This window comes from Odontesthes bonariensis, chromosome 2 (assembly GCF_027942865.1).
Source record: "Odontesthes bonariensis isolate fOdoBon6 chromosome 2, fOdoBon6.hap1, whole genome shotgun sequence".
In the NCBI taxonomy this organism is placed as follows: Eukaryota; Metazoa; Chordata; class Actinopteri; order Atheriniformes; family Atherinopsidae; genus Odontesthes; species Odontesthes bonariensis.
Window position 1 is genome coordinate 33949721 of NC_134507.1, and position 15250 is coordinate 33964970.

Genomic DNA, 15250 nt, shown 5'->3' on the forward strand with positions numbered 1-15250 from the left:
CGTTCACAAGAAATTACATAACTGCTTTTAAGACATTTTAAATGTTTTAACCCTCATTTAGTCTTTTAAGATGTCATACCTGTTGTTTTTAACCATACTCATGACACTCACTCTCTCAACTATTAATGTGAGAAGTGTAAAGTCAAAAGTTAGAGCCCAGAGTGTTTTATCCTTTCTTAGTTCTTTTAAGTCAGATGTTCTTTTAATACAGGAATGCGGCCTACCGTTTTTAAAGCACTACAGACAGTGGGAGGAGATGTGGCCACAGACATCATTGTGGAGTGGATCCAACCAAAACAAAAATGATGGAGTGGCCATTTTGATCAAAAACCCTCAGGTTCTGGTGAAGGGCAGCACTGTGGTGAGAGACGGACGGGCACTTTTAGCACATTTGACTTTTATGGGACAAGATTTTAACCTCTTAAATATTTATGGCTTTAACGAAAAAAATGACCGGTATGACCTTTTAGAAGACTTGCAGTCCCACATGCTAGGTAGGGCACCACTAGTTTTAGGGGGTGATTTTAACTGTATTTTAAGCAGGAGTGACAGAAAAAGAGCAGGGGAATTTTTTAAAGTTGACAAAACATCGGTTTTATTACAGGGCATATGCAAGGATTTTAAACTTCAGGACTGTTTTAAAACCATGCATCCCAGAGAGGAGGGCTTCACCTGGTTCAGTGGTGATGGCACCAGAGCCTCTCGTATAGACTACCTTTTTACACGGGACTGCCCACCAACCGATGCTAGATTGACCCCCGTTTTCTTTTCTGATCACCTGATGCTTTCCTGCACCCTATCACTCTCTTCGGGTGTGACTTCTGGAAGTGGTCTGTGGAAACTAAACTGCTCCCTTTTAAAAGAAAATGAAATAGTTAGTCAGTACCGGGAGCAGTACCACGAGTGGCAGACCCTTCAAGACTTTTACGATACACGTGCACACTGGTGGGAAATGGTGAAGGAAAAGACCCAGACTTTCTTTAGACAGGCAGGTAGGAGAAAAAAGAATAGGGAAAACAGACGCATGATGGGACTGCAGAAGCGACTACAGCGCTATTTTAAATTAAACCAACAAGGGATGGATTTTAATGATGAAATTAAACAAGTGAAAACAGAGATGTCGATTTTAGCAGATATTAAAAGTAAGGGTGTCATTTTAAGAAGCAGGGAACGAGAAATAGAGGAAGGAGAGAAGTGCACAAGGTATTTTTTTTTAAGAAAATTGTGAATAAAGGGGGGGCCATTTTAAAGCTAACAAAAGAGAACGGGTGCACAGTTGATTCAATGGAAGAAATTAAACAAGCTGTTGAACAATTTTATCGTGAATTGTACGAACAAAAACCTGTTGAAATGGACACCATGACAGAAGTTTTAAATTTCATAGAAAAAACAGTAAAAGACAGTGTGCTTTTAACCCAAGATTTTACAATTTCAGAGTTAAATAAATGTTTTACAAATTTTAAGAAAGGGAAGTCCCCAGGACAAGATGGACTTCCCGTAGAATTTTATTTGACCTTTTGGGATATTTTAGCACCTGACTTGTTTACTGTTTTTATGGAATTTGAGCAACTTGAGCGACTTCCTGACAGTTTTAGAGCAGGGATAGTGACTCTTCTTCACAAAAAAAAAGACAAGACTGACTTGAAGAATTGGAGACCGATTACACTTTTAAACTTTGACTGTAAACTTTTTAGTAAACTTTTAGCTTCACGTATGTCCTTGTTTTTAGAAGACCTGATTCACCCGGATCAAGCCTGTGCCATCCCGGGGAGGAAGATAACCGACAGCCTCGTACTGATCCGAGACACCATCTGTTATGCGAGAGACAGAAACATTCGGCTAGCAGTCCTAAATTTAGACTTTGAGAAAGCCTTTGATCGGGTCTCGCACCAGTACCTTTTCCAGGTACTGCAAAAAATGGGGTTCCCAGAAAGGTTTATAGCTTGGGTGGGTCTGCTGTACCGGGGCATTACCAGCAAATTCCTTGTTAACGGGCATCTGACAAAAGCAGTAAACATCCACTGCGGTGTCCGTCAGGGTTGTCCGTTATCTGCCCTCCTCTACATCATCTTTGTCGAACCACTGGCACAGAGCTTGAGAAGGGACCACCGAATCAATGGGGTGAGAGTCCCGGGGAGCGGGGGACTATCGACAAAGTGTGTTTTATATATGGACGACGTAAACATTTTATGTACAGACCTAATATCCATCAATAGGACTCTGGACTTGACTGACTGGTATGGACGGGCCTCTGGGGCAAAACTAAACAGAAACGAGACCCAAGCCCAATTTTACGGGCCATGGACAGCGACTGAGACTGCAGGACTCCCCGTGACTATAACCCAGACAAAACAGAAAATACTGGGGATTAATTTTGACAAGGAAGGGGGAGGGACATCAAACTGGCCAGACGTGGTAGGGAAAGTAAAGCAAAGACTAGGATACTGGGGACTTAGAGGACTGACCATTGAAGGAAAGGTTTTAATCATCAAAGCCGTGATTTTACCTTTGCTTTTACTAATCAGTTCTGTTTTTATCCCACCTAGAAAAGTGCTTTTAGACCTGGACCGAGCCATTTTTTATTTTCTGTGGGGCTCCAAGTGGGAAAGACTGAGGAGAGATGTAATGAAGAAACAAAAAGAGAAAGGAGGAAAAGGAGTGCCTGATTTTTATTTGTTTTTAGGAAGCAGATACACTACACTGCACATCCTACAGGCCACAGACCCATCCGGAAACCCCAAAACTAAAGCAATGACACGATTCTGGATGGGTTCTTACCTCAGAAGACTGAAGATTTTACCCACCGACCTAAAAGTGCCTGTGTCTTTTAACCTGCCACCATCCTATGCTTTTATCCAGACGTTCTTAAAGCATTTTAACTTGGAGGCAGAGGAGTTGCATGTTTTAACAAACCACCGCTCTTTGATTTCTGTTGTGCAGGGGCGGGAACCAGTGAGTCCAGTGCGTGGGCTCGCGTTCGGCGAGCCCTCAACAGTTTGGTGCAACGTCAACCATTCCGCTCTCCCAAACAGACTCCGGGACCTGTCGTGGATGGTGGCTCATGAGATCCTCCCAGTCAGGTCCGTTATGCACTCCCGGGGCATGTCAGCGATCTCAACCTGCCCGCGACCTGGTTGTGGCGCGCCCGAGTCGGTGAGGCACCTGCTCTGGGAGTGCAGCGCTGCTGCAGACCAGTGGGCAACAGCCGGCTCCTTGCAATTCCCGTACTTGCCAGCAAGGGAGGTCCTCACAGCACAACTCGTGCTCTATGGGGTGAGCCAAACAAAAATAAAAAAAAAATGACTTTGCCAAGCAGTGGCTCACCCTAGCCGCTATGAAAGACGCCATGTGGACCTCCAGGAACTTGCTGGTGAGGAAGCGCATGCAGATCCCCCCCGTGGCTGTGATCCGGATGGCCGCAGCGGCGGCTCAAGCGGCCGGAGCTGCAGGCGGCGGGCCTAGGACACATCCACAAAGAAGAATCGCCTCTGTGCCCATTCGGATGAAGGAGCCGGAGCTACACACAAAAAGGTCAAAGCAGCGACGGCCTGGCTCTCCGGGTGAGGCAGGTGGGAAGGAGCAACAGGGTGGGGATCTCCTCTGAGCACCACGACAGGATCCCGAGAGACCTACTGTTTGGGGGAGCGAAATGAGTTTCCCTGGGTAGGGACTCACTGCGCTCCTGCACAAAAAATGGACTTGGAAGAGAGCATTTTAACTAATGCACTCCTTTTTAAAGACACTCAATACAAACTGCTACTCGCATGAGAACTACTTCACATGTAACTTTTACCTTAGACAACATTGACCTTATCTGGAATATCCCATGGAAAACTTGTTTTATTGTTGTTGTTTTAAATGTGGTTATACAGATTACACTTATTTATTGATGTTTTTATTCATAGGTAAAACATATGTCTTAAATATGAAGTTTTTATGAAAATGTGATGTATTAGTGTCAATAAATTTTTTCAAAAGAAAAAAAAATCTGTTCTTATCAGTTTAATATCTGATACGTCCTCTATATGAGGACTACATATTAAATGGATTTTTAGGCACAGGGGATGAAAAAGGGGCTTGCTCCGTTCACTCCACGCATCGTCCCGGTACTGCAGTGCCGCCGGGAATGGTGCACTCTTCCCAACTCTTGTGAAATAACAAAACCAGCGGTACATGGTGGTAGTTTCAGGGAGCCATTGTATTCTGACTTCTAAAATACAACTATAATCTTTAGAAAAGACGCAGTTTATGAGCACGTCGTGGGATTGAGCTTCCCTGGTTTCTCTGTATGACCATGAACACCAAACTACACACAGAGAACAGAGGAGCTTGACAGACACACACTAAGTTATCTGAGAGTCCCATTTTCAGCTGCAGAGAAAAAACACATCAGGGAAGTCGACGTGCAGGCTCAACATCAGCCTCTCAAGTCAACTCTCTGGTAAAATAGGGGAAACGTATGGTTCCAGCACCTATGTAACACATATTTGTCACGAGGACTGTGGCTTACGGCCACACCGCCCTGAACACGCCCGATCTCGTCCGAACTCGGAAGCCAAGCAGGGTCGGGCCTGGTTAGTACTTGGATGGGAGACCGCTTGGGAATACCAGGTGCTGTAAGCATTTTTCTCTCTTCTCTCTGCATGTCTTTTGTTGAAACATCTGTTGATCACCCTGTGATCCATCTTGCTGATCCTGGATCTGCTAAGGTGTCCCAGGTCATGGTTGCCTTTGATCCTCATACATTTAACTTTGTCCTGACAAAGGAGCAGTTCCAAAAAGTCAAACAGGGACTGCCTTTGCATTTGACGCAGTCAAACTGCATGCGCCTGGAGAAGCCAAAAGGCTTACAGCACCTGGTATTCCCAGGCGGTCTCCCCATCCAAGTACTAACCAGGCCCGACTCTGCTTAGCTTCTGAGATAAAACTCTGGCTTTTAGTCTGCGAAAAGAGAGTGAAAGTGAACTCCACTTTGAGATGGCTCTGGGATTGGGCCGACTGGGAGAATTGCTTGAAAAAAAGCTCTACACCCAATGAGCGGTCAGAACAAAGCCTCAAGACCCCTAGTCTTTTGCACAGAGTAAAAGACAAAGCAGCCATTGAATAGGGCCCGATTGTTCCTACCTGGTCGGCCGAGGAGCCAGCGTCTCAACCAAGCAAAGCTCACCGTGGGGAAGGTGGCTATGCCAACTAGCCTGATGCACTGCTCCCGCAGTGTCAAATACTCGTACTCTGGTTTCTCTTCATAACGTACAAGTCTTTCGCCTTTTACTAAAGACTTCCGTGGAGAGCAGCATTAATGAGTTGTTTCTATTTTTGGAAGGCTTTACCTTTGCGGGTGAAGCCCATTCTGTCTGTGCAAAGGAAATCTTCTTGCTGTGCCAAGTGATTTCTCGGAGTAGAGTCACCTTATTTGTTGAGACCGTGCCCATGTTCAAAGCTGGAGCGCTAAATTGTTGTTGTTTGAATGGTGCTCAGTGGTGTGGGCGGGAGTGCAAAGTTGTACCATCTGAAACGGCTGAAGAGTGCTCACTGCAACGCCAGAACAAAAACCAAGGTAGAGTTGCCCAGGGATATTTACATTATACAGTCAAATCAGGGGAGAGCGCGAACGCAGTCCCCCACTACCAGAAATTATGCAGTCGAGATTCCCACATTTGGGGAATTCGCAAGGGTCAGTACAGCCGGTGTGCAATGGCTGAGCCTCGTCCTGGGTGAACCACCTTCTTGATCATGGTATCTCCCCTGCAAGGTAAGTATGAGTTGGAATTGTCAGAGGCTGACAACTCTTTCCCAGGTGCCTCACTCGGCCGGACGGTGCAGCAAATTCAACTGTCTGCAGTGCCATGCCAGCAGCTAACCTGAATCTGAAAAGCTTGCAGATTAAAACAGTCCGGCTTTTCTTCATCTTTCTGATCAGTTCTTGTTTCAACAACCAAGGAACTTGGAGCACAAATTGATTTAGTTTTTCCACTCTCCCCATCTCTAGAGCCACACCCACCCACACTGGGAAAATTCTTAGTTGAGCCAAACCCTCAAGGCTTAATATCTTCCGTGCAGAAATGCTGCCGTATTCTCATCTCGTTGTTGCCATCACTAAGGCAACGCCCACCTGCCTGGGGTGACTGCACTGTATGACCTCACCTGACAACTGCGCAGCTGCATATCAGCTGTGCAGACCTGCCGCAGCATTCAGCAAACCTTGCAAAACATGGGTTTTAAAGATGGAAAGGTGTCATTAAAGCAGCAACGCCAGAACAAAAGCCAAGGTAGAGTTACCCAGGGATATTTACGTTATACAGTCAAATCAGGGGAGAGCGCGAACGCAGTCCTCCACTACCAGAAATTATGCAGTCGAGATTCCCACATTTGGGGAATTCGCAAGGGTCAGTACAGCCGGTGTGCAATGGCTGAGCCTCGTCCTGGGTGAACCACCTTCTTGATCATGGTATCTCCCCTGCCAGGTAAGTATGAGTTGGAACTGTCAGAGGCTGACACCTCTTTTCCAGGTGCCTCACTCGGCCGGACGGTGCAGCAAATTCAACTGTCTGCAGTGCCATGCCAGCAGCTAACCTGAATCTGAAAAGCTTGCAGATTAAAACAGTCCGGCTTTTCTTCATCTTTCTGATCAGTTCTTGTTTCAACAACCAAGGAATTTGGAGCACAAATTGATTTAGTTTTTCCACTCTCCCCGTCTCTAGAGCCACACCCACCCACACTGGGAAAATTCTTAGTTGAGGCAAACCCTCACGGCTTAATATCTCCAGTGCAGAAATGCTGCCGTATTCTCATCTCGTTGTTGCCATCACTAAGGCAACGCCCACCTGCCTGGGGTGACTGCACCGTATGACCTCACCTGACAACTGCGCAGCTGCATATCAGCTGTGCAGACCTGCCGCAGCATTCAGCAAACCTTGCAAAACATGAGTTTTAAAGATGGAAAGGTGTCGTTAAAGCAGCAACGCCAGGACAAAAACCAAGGTAGAGTTGCCCAGGGATATTTACGTTATACAGTCAAATCAGGGGAGAGCGCGAACGCAGTACCCCACTACCAGAAATTATGCAGTCGAGATTCCCACATTTGGGGAATTCGCAAGGGTCAGTACAGCCGGTGTGCAATGGCTGAGCCTCGTCCTGGGTGAACCACCTTCTTGATCATGGTATCTCCCCTGCCAGGTAAGTATGAGTTGGAACTGTCAGAGGCTGACACCTCTTTTCCAGGTGCCTCACTCGGCCAGACGGTGCAGCAAATTCAACTGTCTGCAGTGCCCTGCCAGCAGCTAACCTGAATCTGAAAAGCTTGCAGATTAAAACAGTCCGGCTTTTCTTCATCTTTCTGATCAGTTCTTGTTTCAACAACCAAGGAACTTGGAGCACAAATTGATTTAGTTTTTCCACTCTCCCCATCTCTAGAGCCACACCCACCCACACTGGGAAAATTCTTAGTTGAGCCAAACCCTCACGGCTTAATATCTCCAGTGCAGAAATGCTGCCGTATTCTCATCTCGTTGTTGCCATCACTAAGGCAACGCCCACCTGCCTGGGGTGACTGCACTGTATGACCTCACCTGACAACTGCGCAGCTGCATATCAGCTGTGCAGACCTGCCGCAGCATTCAGCAAACCTTGCAAAACATGGGTTTTAAAGATGGAAAGGTGTCATTAAAGCAGCAACGCCAGAACAAAAACCAAGGTAGAGTTACCCAGGGATATTTACGTTATACAGTCAAATCAGGGGAGAGCGCGAACGCAGTCCCCCACTACCAGAAATTATGCAGTCGAGATTCCCACATTTGGGGAATTCGCAAGGGTCAGTACAGCCGGTGTGCAATGGCTGAGCCTCGTCCTGGGTGAACCACCTTCTTGATCATGGTATCTCCCCTGCCAGGTAAGTATGAGTTGGAACTGTCAGAGGCTGACACCTCTTTTCCAGGTGCCTCACTCGGCCGGACGGTGCAGCAAATTCAACTGTCTGCAGTGCCATGCCAGCAGCTAACCTGAATCTGAAAAGCTTGCAGACTAAAACAGTCCGGCTTTTCTTCATCTTTCTGATCAGTTCTTGTTTCAACAACCAAGGAATTTGGAGCATAAATTGATTTAGTTTTTCCACTCTCCCCGTCTCTAGAGCCACACCCACCCACACTGGGAAAATTCTTAGTTGAGGCAAACCCTCACGGCTTAATATCTCCAGTGCAGAAATGCTGCCGTATTCTCATCTCGTTGTTGCCATCACTAAGGCAACGCCCACCTGCCTGGGGTGACTGCACCGTATGACCTCACCTGACAACTGCGCAGCTGCATATCAGCTGTGCAGACCTGCCGCAGCATTCAGCAAACCTTGCAAAACATGGGTTTTAAAGATGGAAAGGTGTCGTTAAAGCAGCAACGCCAGGACAAAAACCAAGGTAGAGTTGCCCAGGGATATTCACGTTATACAGTCAAATCAGGGGAGAGCGCGAACGCAGTCCCCCACTACCAGAAATTATGCAGTCGAGATTCCCACATTTAGGGAATTCGCAAGGGTCAGTACAGCCAGTGTGCAATGGCTGAGCCTCGTCCTGGGTGAACCACCTTCTTGATCATGGTATCTCCCCTGCCAGGTAAGTATGAGTTGGAACTGTCAGAGGCTGACACCTCTTTTCCAGGTGCCTCACTCGGCCGGACGGTGCAGCAAATTCAACTGTCTGCAGTACCCTGCCAGCAGCTAACCTGAATCTGAAAAGCTTGCAGATTAAAACAGTCCGGCTTTTCTTCATCTTTCTGATCAGTTCTTGTTTCAACAACCAAGGAACTTGGAGCACAAATTGATTTAGTTTTTCCACTCTCCCCATCTCTAGAGCCACACCCACCCACACTGGGAAAATTCTTAGTTGAGCCAAACCCTCACGGCTTAATATCTCCAGTGCAGAAATGCTGCCGTATTCTCATCTCGTTGTTGCCATCACTAAGGCAACGCCCACCTGCCTGGGGTGACTGCACTGTATGACCTCACCTGACAACTGCGCAGCTGCATATCAGCTGTGCAGACCTGCCGCAGCATTCAGCAAACCTTGCAAAACATGGGTTTTAAAGATGGAAAGGTGTCATTAAAGCAGCAACGCCAGAACAAAAGCCAAGGTAGAGTTACCCAGGGATATTTACGTTATACAGTCAAATCAGGGGAGAGCGCGAACGCAGTCCCCCACTACCAGAAATTATGCAGTCGAGATTCCCACATTTGGGGAATTCGCAAGGGTCAGTACAGCCGGTGTGCAATGGCTGAGCCTCGTCCTGGGTGAACCACCTTCTTGATCATGGTATCTCCCCTGCCAGGTAAGTATGAGTTGGAACTGTCAGAGGCTGACACCTCTTTTCCAGGTGCCTCACTCGGCCGGACGGTGCAGCAAATTCAACTGTCTGCAGTGCCATGCCAGCAGCTAACCTGAATCTGAAAAGCTTGCAGACTAAAACAGTCCGGCTTTTCTTCATCTTTCTGATCAGTTCTTGTTTCAACAACCAAGGAATTTGGAGCACAAATTGATTTAGTTTTTCCACTCTCCCCGTCTCTAGAGCCACACCCACCCACACTGGGAAAATTCTTAGTTGAGGCAAACCCTCACGGCTTAATATCTCCAGTGCAGAAATGCTGCCGTATTCTCATCTCGTTGTTGCCATCACTAAGGCAACGCCCACCTGCCTGGGGTGACTGCACCGTATGACCTCACCTGACAACTGCGCAGCTGCATATCAGCTGTGCAGACCTGCCGCAGCATTCAGCAAACCTTGCAAAACATGGGTTTTAAAGATGGAAAGGTGTCGTTAAAGCAGAACCGCCAGGACAAAAACCAAGGTAGAGTTCCCCAGGGATATTCACGTTATACAGTCAAATCAGGGGAGAGCGCGAACGCAGTCCCCCACTACCAGAAATTATGCAGTCGAGATTCCCACATTTAGGGAATTCGCAAGGGTCAGTACAGCCAGTGTGCAATGGCTGAGCCTCGTCCAGGGTGAACCACCTTCTTGATCATGGTATCTCCCCTGCCAGGTAAGTATGAGTTGGAACTGTCAGAGGCTGACACCTCTTTTCCAGGTGCCTCACTCGGCCGGACGGTGCAGCAAATTCAACTGTCTGCAGTGCCATGCCAGCAGCTAACCTGAATCTGAAAAGCTTGCAGACTAAAACAGTCCGGCTTTTCTTCATCTTTCTGATCAGTTCTTGTTTCAACAACCAAGGAATTTGGAGCACAAATTGATTTAGTTTTTCCACTCTCCCCGTCTCTAGAGCCACACCCACCCACACTGGGAAAATTCTTAGTTGAGGCAAACCCTCACGGCTTAATATCTCCAGTGCAGAAATGCTGCCGTATTCTCATCTCGTTGTTGCCATCACTAAGGCAACGCCCACCTGCCTGGGGTGACTGCACCGTATGACCTCACCTGACAACTGCGCAGCTGCATATCAGCTGTGCAGACCTGCCGCAGCATTCAGCAAACCTTGCAAAACATGGGTTTTAAAGATGGAAAGGTGTCGTTAAAGCAGAACCGCCAGGACAAAAACCAAGGTAGAGTTGCCCAGGGATATTCACGTTATACAGTCAAATCAGGGGAGAGCGCGAACGCAGTCCCCCACTACCAGAAATTATGCAGTCGAGATTCCCACATTTGGGGAATTCGCAAGGGTCAGTACAGCCGGTGTGCAATGGCTGAGCCTCGTCCTGGGTGAACCACCTTCTTGATCATGGTATCTCCCCTGCCAGGTAAGTATGAGTTGGAACTGTCAGAGGCTGACACCTCTTTTCCAGGTGCCTCACTCGGCCGGACGGTGCAGCAAATTCAACTGTCTGCAGTGCCATGCCAGCAGCTAACCTGAATCTGAAAAGCTTGCAGATTAAAACAGTCCGGCTTTTCTTCATCTTTCTGATCAGTTCTTGTTTCAACAACCAAGGAATTTGGAGCACAAATTGATTCAGTTTTTCCACTCTCCCCGTCTCTAGAGCCACACCCACCCACACTGGGAAAATTCTTAGTTGAGGCAAAACCTCACGGCTTAATATCTCCAGTGCAGAAATGCTGCCGTATTCTCATCTCGTTGTTGCCATCACTAAGGCAACGCCCACCTGCCTGGGGTGACTGCACTGTATGACCTCACCTGACAACTGCGCAGCTGCATATCAGCTGTGCAGACCTGCCGCAGCATTCAGCAAACCTTGCAAAACATGAGTTTTAAAGATGGAAAGGTGTTGTTAAAGCAGCAACGCCAGGACAAAAACCAAGGTAGAGTTGCCCAGGGATATTTACGTTATACAGTCAAATCAGGGGAGAGCGCGAACGCAGTCCCCCACTACCAGAAATTATGCAGTCGAGATTCCCACATTTGGGGAATTCGCAAGGGTCAGTACAGCCGGTGTGCAATGGCTGAGCCTCGTCCTGGGTGAACCACCTTCTTGATCATGGTATCTCCCCTGCCAGGTAAGTATGAGTTGGAACTGTCAGAGGCTGACACCTCTTTTCCAGGTGACTCACTCGGCCGGACACATGCCAACTAACAAGTAAGCCCAATCAGACTCTAAAACCTGCTCCTCTATTACCAATTCCAGCAGTCAATCAACCTTTTGAGCACTTAATCGTGGACTGTTTGGGCCCCCTCCCTCGCTCGAAATCCGGTACTATCTATCTTCTCACTGTAATGTGCCAAGCCACTCGCTATCCAGCAGCATACCCGTTGCGTACCATCACTGCTAGGTCGGTGGTGAGAGTTGTGTCACAATTCATCTCTATATTTGGCATTCCAATAATCATTCAAAGTGACCAGGGTTCGAATTTCTCCTCACACCTTTTCTCTCAAGTGTTGAAGCAGCTTAACATCAAGCATAACAAAGCATCTGCTCATCATGCACAAAGTCAGGGAGCATTAGAACGTTTCCATCAAACGTTGAAGTCGTTGCTACGTTCTTATTGCATTCAAATGGAAGGTGACTGGGAGGAGGGTTTGCCCTGGTTAATGCTTGCGGCTAGGGAAGTAGTTCAAGAGAGTACAGGGTTTAGCCCAAATGACTTGGTGTTCTGCCATACTGTACGAGGTCCGTTAGCCATTTTGAGGGACCAGTGGATGGGGGAGGACCCTCCCCGGAACCTGTTAGACTATGTGAATGGTTTTCGGCGTAGACTTTATGCAGCTGGCGAACTGGCCAGGGAGAAAATGGAGCATGTGCAGGGAAAAATGAAAAAGCTCTATGATAGACGTACGGAACGGTGGGTTTTCAGTCCTGGTGATCGAGTACTGGCGCTGTTGCCCATCATAGGCTCGCCATTTCAAGCCAAATTTAATGGCTCACACACAGTTTTAAGGAAGCTTTCTGATTTAAATTATTTGATTTCGACTCCAGAGCGCAGGAAAACCACCCAATTGTGTCATGTGAACCTGTTAAAACCATATTATGAGCGTGCGTCAAAATCACCTGGGTATGGTGCACAGGTTATCGCGGCGAATTCTCATCCAGCATGTTTAGCAACTAGAGCATCAGCGGTCACTACACCTTTGTTGGTGAGTGAGGTGGAGGCGGATGGGTTACCAGCTGTTGATCAAGCATTAACACATGGGCGGCTGAAAAACTCTGAGGCTCTCTGTAACCTTGAGGCATTGTTGCAACATCTGCCAGAGTTAGAAAGGGCAGAGTTGGCAGAGTTGATTAGGTCTTTTCCATGTTTGTTTGGTGATACGCCTACTCAGACCCTCCTTATTGAACACGATATTGAGGTGGGAGATGTTCAGCCTATTCGTCAACGTTTTTTTCGTGTCAATGCTGAAAAACGCAGGTATCTGGATGCCGAAATTAAGTATATGTTGGAGAATGGAATAGCTGAGCCATCCTCCTCAAGCTGGGCATCGCCTTGCATCATGGTACCCAAAGCAGACGGCACACCAAGGTTTTGCACTGACTTCAGGAAAGTTAATGGTGTCACCAGACCTGACTCATTCTCACTTCCTCGTATGGAAGATTGTGTAGATGAGGTTGGTCATGCTAAGTTTGTAAGTAAGTTTGATCTATTGAAAGGGTACTGGCAGGTCCCTTTAACTCAGCGGGCCCATGAAATTTCTGCATTTGTGACACCGAACAGTTTGTTTTCTTACAAGGTTATGCCTTTTGGCTTGAGAAATGCGCCACCGACATTTCAACGCCTTATGACTCGTGTTCTGGGGGACCTGGAGGGTTGCGCTGTCTATTTGGATGACGTGGTGGTGTTTTCTGACTCTTGGCGTCAGCATGTCGAGCGCATCAGGGCGCTGTTCGGTCGCTTGGCTGAGGCCTGTCTCACCGTGAACCTCTCAAAATTTGAGTTTGCCAAGGCGACAGTGACTTATCTTGGACGAGTTGTGGGTCAGGGGTGCGTCCGTCCTGTGGCTGCTAAAGTGAGCCCGGTTGAAAATACCAACCACGAAAAAGGAACTGTTGCGGTTTCTTGGATTAGTGGGTTACTACAGGTGTTTTTGTCGCAATTTTTCCACTGTTGCATCGCCACTCACTAACCTTTTGAAGGCAAAGGCAGTGTATATATGGACCCCTGAATGTCAACAGGCTTTTGAGAACATTAAAGCCTTGTTATGTACAGCTCCTGTTCTTGAGGCACCACGGTTTGACCGCCCTTTTTCACTGCAGGTAGATGCGAGTCACGTGGGTGCAGGTGCTGTTCTATTGCAAGCTGATGATCTGGGTGTTGATAAGCCAGTGAGTTTTTTTTCCCAAAAAGTTTAACTCCTACCAACTAAATTATTCAACCATCGAAAAGGAGGCACTAGCTTTGATATGGGCTTTGAAACATTTTGACGTGTATGTAGTTTCAGGCACTACACCCGTGGTGGTCTACACGGATCACAATCCACTAACCTTTTTGAACTCCTTGCAGTGTCCAAACCAGAGACTGATACGATGGTCTCTGATGTTGCAGTCTTATGGGTTGGACATCCGATTCATAAAAGGATCAGAGAATGTGGTGGCGGATGCCCTCTCTCGGGCCCATTAGAAGTATGGGTTGGCGAGGGACCTGGTGTGTTAGGACAACTTTGATCGGTTGATGTCCCCTTCCAGTTCCGCTTGCGGTGTCTGTTCCTGCCTCCTGTCTTTCTCCTCTTAAATGCTCACAGAAATCCTAGGCAAATCTCTGTTGCTGAGGAGCAAGAGTTTGGTGTGCTGGGGGCAGATGGCAGTGGTTGGACTTTAAACTGCTAATGGGGCAAGTGTTTTTTTTCTGATTTGTTTTTTTTGATAACTTTTCATTGAGCATTTAATAGTGCTGGTTGTGTGTTGTACCTACTAGGTTTTAAACATATTTCGGTTCCCTATATTGAACCTCTTTTTAGGGGGTGTCACAGCCCCTGGGGCTTGTGCTGGGCATGTCTCTCTCCTCCCTCTTTCTTTGGCTGTGTTCGAAACCGCCTACTACATACTTGAAAACGGCATACTCATCGATCTGACAGTATGCAGAGCGTTTACACACAGTGCACTTCACTCCTGCCCGAGCCGAAATCAGCCGGCCTGAAAAGCTGATTTCGCTTAAGCTATAAACTCTGTAAATATATAACTTTAGCAACATTTGAAACATTTTCAGGCGAGAAAGTAGTCATTTAGACCCCCAAGGTGTTGAAAATCTGACAAAATACCGGCTATTTACAATTTTGTTCCCACGAATTCGGCGCTACAAAAGCTAGCCGCAGTGAGCAACGCACTTCCGGTTATGCCGTTTTGACTGCTCTCGTCCCGTTAACGGAATTTGACCGTTCAAATGGCGATGGGCGACGTCACGTTACGTTGCATCTTGGGTAGTTTGAGTGTGACAAGTAACCTCATGATGAATACTCAACATTTCGGCGAATCTAGTATGTATCTAGTGTACATCCGGGAACTTAAAAAAGTATGACTAGTAGGAATAGTAGGAGAAGTAGGCGGTTTCGAACACAGCCTTTGTCTCCTCCCTCAGACCAGGAAGCTGATTGGAGTGTGCAGCAGTGATTGCGGCAGCTCGTACAACTGGCCGTCTGTGGGAGTGGATTTAAGCCGCCTTATTTTGTTAATTATTCCCTTTTGGTTCCTGGCTGGGTTTGTGAGAACAGCATTGTGTTTTGGGATTGTTTGCTTTATCCTTTTGTTACGTTTAGCACCATACAACACCTTTGCCGCACATTTATGCTCCATAACACCACTACACTACTGATGACTGATTGCCACATCCCATTGTTTTACTTTTGTTGAATTCGTAGCTTAAGTTCGAATTG

The 15250-nt window shown here is 47.2% G+C and overlaps 11 non-coding genes and 1 pseudogene across 11 annotated transcripts; 3 read left to right on the forward strand and 9 right to left on the reverse strand.

Moving 5' to 3' along the window:
• Window positions 1–3961: 3961 nt before the first annotated feature.
• Window positions 3962–4140, forward strand: LOC142370511 (U2 spliceosomal RNA; annotated as a pseudogene).
• A 364-nt stretch (window positions 4141–4504) lies between these two features.
• On the forward strand, window positions 4505–4623 carry LOC142371068 (5S ribosomal RNA). Its single transcript, XR_012767958.1, has one exon. It is a non-coding gene; the product is annotated as a 5S ribosomal RNA (ribosomal RNA).
• Window positions 4624–5227: 604 nt separating this feature from the next.
• On the forward strand, window positions 5228–5340 carry LOC142373097 (U5 spliceosomal RNA). The gene has a single exon (XR_012768397.1). It is a non-coding gene; the product is annotated as a U5 spliceosomal RNA (small nuclear RNA).
• A 256-nt stretch (window positions 5341–5596) lies between these two features.
• Window positions 5597–5760, reverse strand: LOC142365972 (U1 spliceosomal RNA). The gene has a single exon (XR_012766688.1). It is a non-coding gene; the product is annotated as a U1 spliceosomal RNA (small nuclear RNA).
• A 548-nt stretch (window positions 5761–6308) lies between these two features.
• LOC142366205 (U1 spliceosomal RNA) lies at window positions 6309–6472 on the reverse strand. Its single transcript, XR_012766743.1, has one exon. It is a non-coding gene; the product is annotated as a U1 spliceosomal RNA (small nuclear RNA).
• Window positions 6473–7020: 548 nt separating this feature from the next.
• LOC142365920 (U1 spliceosomal RNA) lies at window positions 7021–7184 on the reverse strand. The gene has a single exon (XR_012766679.1). It is a non-coding gene; the product is annotated as a U1 spliceosomal RNA (small nuclear RNA).
• Window positions 7185–7732: 548 nt separating this feature from the next.
• Window positions 7733–7896, reverse strand: LOC142402155 (U1 spliceosomal RNA). Its single transcript, XR_012773301.1, has one exon. It is a non-coding gene; the product is annotated as a U1 spliceosomal RNA (small nuclear RNA).
• A 548-nt stretch (window positions 7897–8444) lies between these two features.
• On the reverse strand, window positions 8445–8608 carry LOC142365798 (U1 spliceosomal RNA). Its single transcript, XR_012766655.1, has one exon. It is a non-coding gene; the product is annotated as a U1 spliceosomal RNA (small nuclear RNA).
• Window positions 8609–9156: 548 nt separating this feature from the next.
• On the reverse strand, window positions 9157–9320 carry LOC142402159 (U1 spliceosomal RNA). The gene has a single exon (XR_012773302.1). It is a non-coding gene; the product is annotated as a U1 spliceosomal RNA (small nuclear RNA).
• A 548-nt stretch (window positions 9321–9868) lies between these two features.
• On the reverse strand, window positions 9869–10032 carry LOC142366102 (U1 spliceosomal RNA). The gene has a single exon (XR_012766718.1). It is a non-coding gene; the product is annotated as a U1 spliceosomal RNA (small nuclear RNA).
• Window positions 10033–10580: 548 nt separating this feature from the next.
• LOC142402161 (U1 spliceosomal RNA) lies at window positions 10581–10744 on the reverse strand. The gene has a single exon (XR_012773303.1). It is a non-coding gene; the product is annotated as a U1 spliceosomal RNA (small nuclear RNA).
• A 548-nt stretch (window positions 10745–11292) lies between these two features.
• On the reverse strand, window positions 11293–11456 carry LOC142402168 (U1 spliceosomal RNA). The gene has a single exon (XR_012773304.1). It is a non-coding gene; the product is annotated as a U1 spliceosomal RNA (small nuclear RNA).
• Between the last annotated feature and the right edge of the window lie 3794 nt (window positions 11457–15250).